This window comes from Zingiber officinale, chromosome 3A (assembly GCF_018446385.1).
Source record: "Zingiber officinale cultivar Zhangliang chromosome 3A, Zo_v1.1, whole genome shotgun sequence".
NCBI classification, from domain to species: Eukaryota; Viridiplantae; Streptophyta; class Magnoliopsida; order Zingiberales; family Zingiberaceae; genus Zingiber; species Zingiber officinale.
The window spans coordinates 61,293,449-61,299,448 of record NC_055990.1 but is presented as its reverse complement, the minus strand read 5'-3'; the positions used below and the strand labels follow the sequence as shown (position 1 = coordinate 61,299,448).

At 40.4% G+C, this 6,000-nt stretch overlaps 1 long non-coding RNA gene across 1 annotated transcript; it reads right to left on the bottom strand.

The window, feature by feature from the left end:
- Positions 1-2,558: 2,558 nt before the first annotated feature.
- LOC122053787 lies at positions 2,559-4,938 on the bottom strand. The gene is made up of 3 exons (XR_006132364.1): positions 4,884-4,938; positions 4,721-4,783; positions 2,559-2,753 (listed from the first exon to the last, which is right to left on the bottom strand). It is a non-coding gene; the product is annotated as an uncharacterized LOC122053787 (long non-coding RNA).
- Positions 4,939-6,000: the final 1,062 nt, after the last annotated feature.

The following is a 6,000-nucleotide window of genomic DNA, read 5'->3' as shown; positions in this document are numbered from 1 at the left end:
TATATTATATTTATTTCAATTCAGTGCCAATTGAATAAGTATAATAATGTCCTTGGGTAGTAGGTTCTTATCTACAATATATCAATTGGTTGAATTGATAGTGAGATATTGTAGAGAACACTACTCTTAACTATTCCTAGTCGAGCATTAATATACAATGACAATATTAATACATTGAGACTAGTATGTAGGTCAACGGATGACTTGATCTCACAAGTCATGGATATGAGATATCAGGTTGACACATGGGTATATATTAGAGAATATAATGACCCGCCATGAGAATGTTTCATGGATCGTTATATAAGTGTCATAAACATTCTCATGTGACTATTGGTATGAATTGTCCTTGGACTTGAAGTCACTACGGTTCCCTACATAAGGAGTTGTGTACTTTGGTATTGGCAAACGTCACCTGTAACAAGGTGGACAATAAAGTCGATCACTGGGTATGCGATGAATTATGTGGAGGGATGTGAGTGATGTAGATGGGATGTATCCCTTCAATATGACGGAAGCGATATCTATGGGCCCCTTGATTAGTAGGACACAAGAAAAGCATGGTCATGCTCAAATGAGTCAATATGATATATTGAGCTTATTTGATTGAGTGTGTCTACTAAGAGATCAAAAAACACAAAGGTTGATAAAAGAATGACACGGTTTATGCCTCATTGATCAATCTAGATATCAAGGATAGAGGGACAAAGTCATACAAGATAATAGCCACGGACAGGTTAGGTCGGATCTTGACCTTCTCGTCACTTAGGTAGCAATCATGCCTTGCTAGATGTCACTCATTGCTTATGTATCTAAATGTTGATTTAGGTACATTGCCAACATTACAAGAACCTATTGGGTTACACCCAAAGAACAAGTAGATTTGAAGATGGATTCATATGATGAATCATTGGATTAAGTCTAATCCGAATTGGACATATTGAGTTGGACTCAATTGGATCTAATTGTTAGATTAAGTCCAATTCAAACTAGACTCAAGGAGTCAATTCAAATTAATGAAATAGTGATTCATTGAATTTGAATTGCATGAGATCAATTGAGTAAAGACTCGATTGAATTAGACTTGAGTTAGACTCGAGTGAATTAGACTTGAGTTAGACTCAAGTGAGGAGACTTGAGTTAGACTCAAGTGAAGATTAATGGAAATAATCATTGAATTTCGAAATTCAATGATTATTTATCCCATTCAATTTTTGAAATTGAAATGAGGAGTTACACTCATTCAAAATGAAGAGTTACAAGTTTGGTCCTTAATGGAGTGTAAATGCTCATTAAGGACATTAATGCTAATTAAGTGTTTCATTGGATGAAAATACTTAAGCTTTTTGCTCTTCATTTTGGACTTAATCTTCATTCTTCTTGCTCCTCTTCTCCTTGGCCGAAAATCCACCTTCAAGGTTGATAGTACAACTTTTCTCCTTTTGTGAGTTTGTGAGACAAACGAACACTTGTTCGTGTGGATACCGTAGAGGCGCGAACGCGAGATCGTGCTGTGATCCGAGCTGTCTTCGGGAGTCCGTGAGCACGCTACAAAGGTATAATATCTCATGCTATGTTAGATCTAACTTAGTATAAAGTTTTCTTTGTTTCCCTTCGCATGGATCCTCTGGGGTAATAGATTTTTCCGCTGTGCGTTTGCACGTTTAGCAACCTATTACCTTACATTATGTATGCGAGGGAGGAGAGGCGTCGCGAGGTGATGCGAGGGCGACATCGGTTGAGGAAGATGAAGAGAAGAAGGCGTCGGGAGGCTTAGGGAACGGGTAAGAAACGAAGGAAAAGAAAAGAAATAATTAAAAAAAATCAAACATTTCCTCATTCAAATAGGATAGCTTAAACAGGCTTTCTCCTAGCCCAATAATTTACCCCCCTATACATACATCATACGAGCTCCGATTAAATCTAGAAAAATTCCTAAAAATTCCAATAATATTATTTCTTAAATAACCTTATTATTTAATTAGTATTTAGGTACCGTATTTTACATTCTCCCCCACTAATAAAAATTTGATCCCCTAATTTTTTATTAATTACCATCAGCAAGTACTAAAAATAGACAAACAGTATAAATGTTGAACGGAAAACTAACTCACATATCTCAAGAGAAAAGATGGGGATATCAAGCTTGGATCGTAACCTCGAGCTCTGAGGTAGCCTTCTCGTCAGAATGATACTACCATCCGACTTTAACTAGTCAGATAGTCTTGTTCCGCAGCTGACGCTCTTTGTGGTCCACAATTCGTATCGGAACCTCCTTGTAGGTAACGTCAGGCTGTGTCACGCCCCTAGAGGAGTCCTTACCGAAAAATTTCGACAGCATCTCCCCTGTATGGGTGACAATCTGAGGCATACATACATACAATATACATCAGCCACATACGGCTGGAATATATCTACACAACCACGCAGTTATAACCAGCCCACTCAGCTGGAATAGAAATAAACACAACCACATAGTTATATAAATATATGAATCAGCCCACACGGCTGTACTAAAATCAACACAGCGGAAATCACAAACAACGATCACAAAACACAAAGTAACTAACTGCGAGCCGGCTCGGCTTGACACAATAATATCAAACCAAATACAAGATAAATAACACCAGAACAAGAAACGAAACCAAATACAAATAGTGTAAGAATACCAAAATCATAAGAATGTCCTTGAATGTGATGTGGAACTGGCGGACAGGATCTCCAGGCGACTCCATAAACCCTTTACCTGCTACCTGGTGAAATTACCAATATACGGGGTGGTGAGTATAAAGACTCAGCGGGTAATAGACAGATAGTGCATGAGTAAAGTAAAGAACTAGAGATGCAAAGGTATACAGTCTCGTATAGAAATAGCAGATACTACAGTGATATCATAATAAGTGTCCATACCTGAAACCATATCTTAGGCTAGTAGTAAAAGGTAAAGTGTAACGAAGTTCTGCTACAGTACTGCTCATAACTACATGGTATCGTGTGAGGTATATACATGTCAACAGTAAGTAAGTCAGTGTCTAAACACATATCACAGGTATAAATTTCAACCTATGTAAGCATAACAGCATAAATAAACAACAACAGCGTAAGCTAGTAACAGCAGCATAGATAAGCAACAACAGCATAAGTAAACAACCAGCAGATATAATAAACAACAGCGTATGTACGGATGGTCACCCCGCCCACCTCTCTACACCATGACCCCTATATGGTTGAGAGGCCGGATCGATGACAACTGTACCACCCAAAGGCCACCACTACTCTCGAGTGACCGGATGGACAGGTGCATAGTAGCTGAATAGCTACGTCTGCGATGGGGGTCCTTGCTGCCCGCGACTCCAGCAATCTCTACCCATGAGTGTGCAAGTGGGGGCACGACAGGACAAGCGGCACGCTCCAGCTACCACTACCCATGAGTGGCCGAGCGTGCGGCCCTGGCCAACAACCGCCTCAACCACAAGGGAGACAGGATCGTTGGCAATGCATGCAATGACATGATGCAAACAATGCAACAATCATCATATATATAAAAATAGAAACAGGTATGCTACATGAAGCCAGCATGCTCAGTAAGGTGTGTAAATAAACATCAACCAAAGCATGTAAACATGGTATCAGGTGTCTATATATCCAATACCTAATATCTAATGTCTAGCATCTGGTATCTGATACCTAGTAATATAGTATCTGCTAAATATCATCGATAACAATAAGAGACTGTATAGAAATAGACACAAGTAGCTCAAAGATTGAGTGGAAGTATCAAGCGCAGGAAAAATAAGAGTGGAGTCAGGATAAATATAGTAGTCATCTAAAACATATAGCTCATGCACTAAGATCAATGTGCTAAAGAGATAAAGTAAGAAGTACCCACCTTAAATGTAGATCGAGCTAAACAATCCCCTGTTGAGACGCTCGTCTCAAACTAACGCCTTGCAAATCACACAAAATACAGTTTAGCTAACCACATATGCAATAACTAGCTAAACCCTAAAACCCAAACTAATTAGGGGAAACCCTAATCGATATGATTAACATCAATTACACACATCTATGATTCCTTTAATCTTCTCAATCATAATCAAAATCTATAAATCCATCATTTAATCCATTGTATCACCTATTAGACATCATGAATCAACTCTACTTGTTTTATCTCAATAAAATGGACTAATCTCTTTCACCATCAATCATAACTACATTAGATTCAATAACCCTAATAACTCCATAGTCCAACCAATTTAAACAAACATAGATCAATGCTAACCAAACCACCACATACCATGAAATCCGATCTCCATCTTCAACATTCCATCGAATTCCAAATCTGCTACATCACCAAATCAATCCCAACCAACTAAGTGTAGATTAACAACCTCAAACCATAATCCAAATGCAAGCTTAATTGATCATATCAGTCAATTGATTCAATAATCCTCAATCAACCACAAGTCATCATTTAAAACTCAATTATTCCCTTCCAATTCATCAACACTAATCCTCATTAGTTGAACAACTAGTCATCACCCTAATCAAATCCAAGCTTAACAATTAAGCACAATTCATTATCTGTTCAGATTTAGTTTTAAACCCCAAATCAATCAGTACACCAAAACTCTACTGGTTAACCATGTATTGCACCCAATTCAAATTGAATTCAACACCTAGGTCTACAGATCTAACATCGGGAGTGGTAGAGCCTTACCTAATGCTTCTCGGATGAAGAATAACTGCTGGGAGTTGTAGCCGAGCTCCTCACAGTGAGCCACTGCCAAGAAGCAACCCTCAGTTAACCTAATTTTTCCTCTTCTGACCTCAAATCTTAGATCTTTAAAGCTATCAACCAAAGAAAAAAACAATTGACGTACCTTAACCTAACTCAGTATCGGAAACCCCCAAAAATGGCGAAGAGGTATGCTCAGCTTCAGGACTTGGGAAGACGAGAAGTCACCTTCCAAATTGCCGATCACCACCGATTCCAGCGCTCCAAATCCAGCAAAGTAAGGGCTCGGATCGATGAGATGATGCAAGCTCGTGGTCGGAAATGGCAACTTGCGGAGGAAATCCGACTAGGGCACGCGACGAGAAACACCGATGGTGAACGGATCGAACGATGACAGTAAGAAGAATAGAAGAGAAAGGGATTTGAGCGAGTGCACGACCTCGGCATCACCAATCTCCCATGGCCGGCGGTGAATCGATGGCGAGACGAGCCGACGTCCGAAATGGACAGCTGCTTCGGTATCCAGAGGTGTCAGCGGCTGCTCCTTTGGTCGGCGACGAAGACAAGATGAAGAGACGATCTCAGCAAGAGGGACGGAGGAGAAGAGTGTTAGGACCTTCGGATGGCTAGAGAGGGGGGTGTGAATAGCCTCCTCAAATTCTCGTTTCTTCCTACAATTTGAGTTAGCGCAGCGGAAATAAAAGATAGAAACGAAACAGGAGAATATCAAATCTCAAACGCGACGATATAACGAGGTTCGGAGATGATACTCCTACTCCTCGGCGTGTCCGTAAGGTGGATGAATCCTATCAATCCGTCGGTGGATGAGACCCCGGAAAACCGGCTAATGAAAACTCCTTCTGGGTGGAGAAATCTCGCCACAATTTCTCTTGCAACAGCAAGATCAGAGTACAAGAAATACAGCAAGAAGCCAAGAACAATATGAATGTAAAAACACTAGTTTGTTTGCCTTCTCGTCGACTGTTGATGAAGCAGCAACTTCCTGGATGCCAACCACAGCAGCAACTATTCAGTTGGAGACCCAACCGAGGGAAGCCCACACGAAGCTTCAGTAATGGAGAGCTCAGCAAAGCTCAGATCGCAAGGAGGAAGAAGAAGTTCACACTTCTCTGTTGAGTTACTGTAGAGGCCCTCCACCTCTTGTTTTATATGAGCCTGCGAAGAAGAAGACAGAAATCTAGCCGTTGTGACTCAACGGCTAGACCTGAACCGATCAGGCTCCACCCTGATCGATCCAGGCC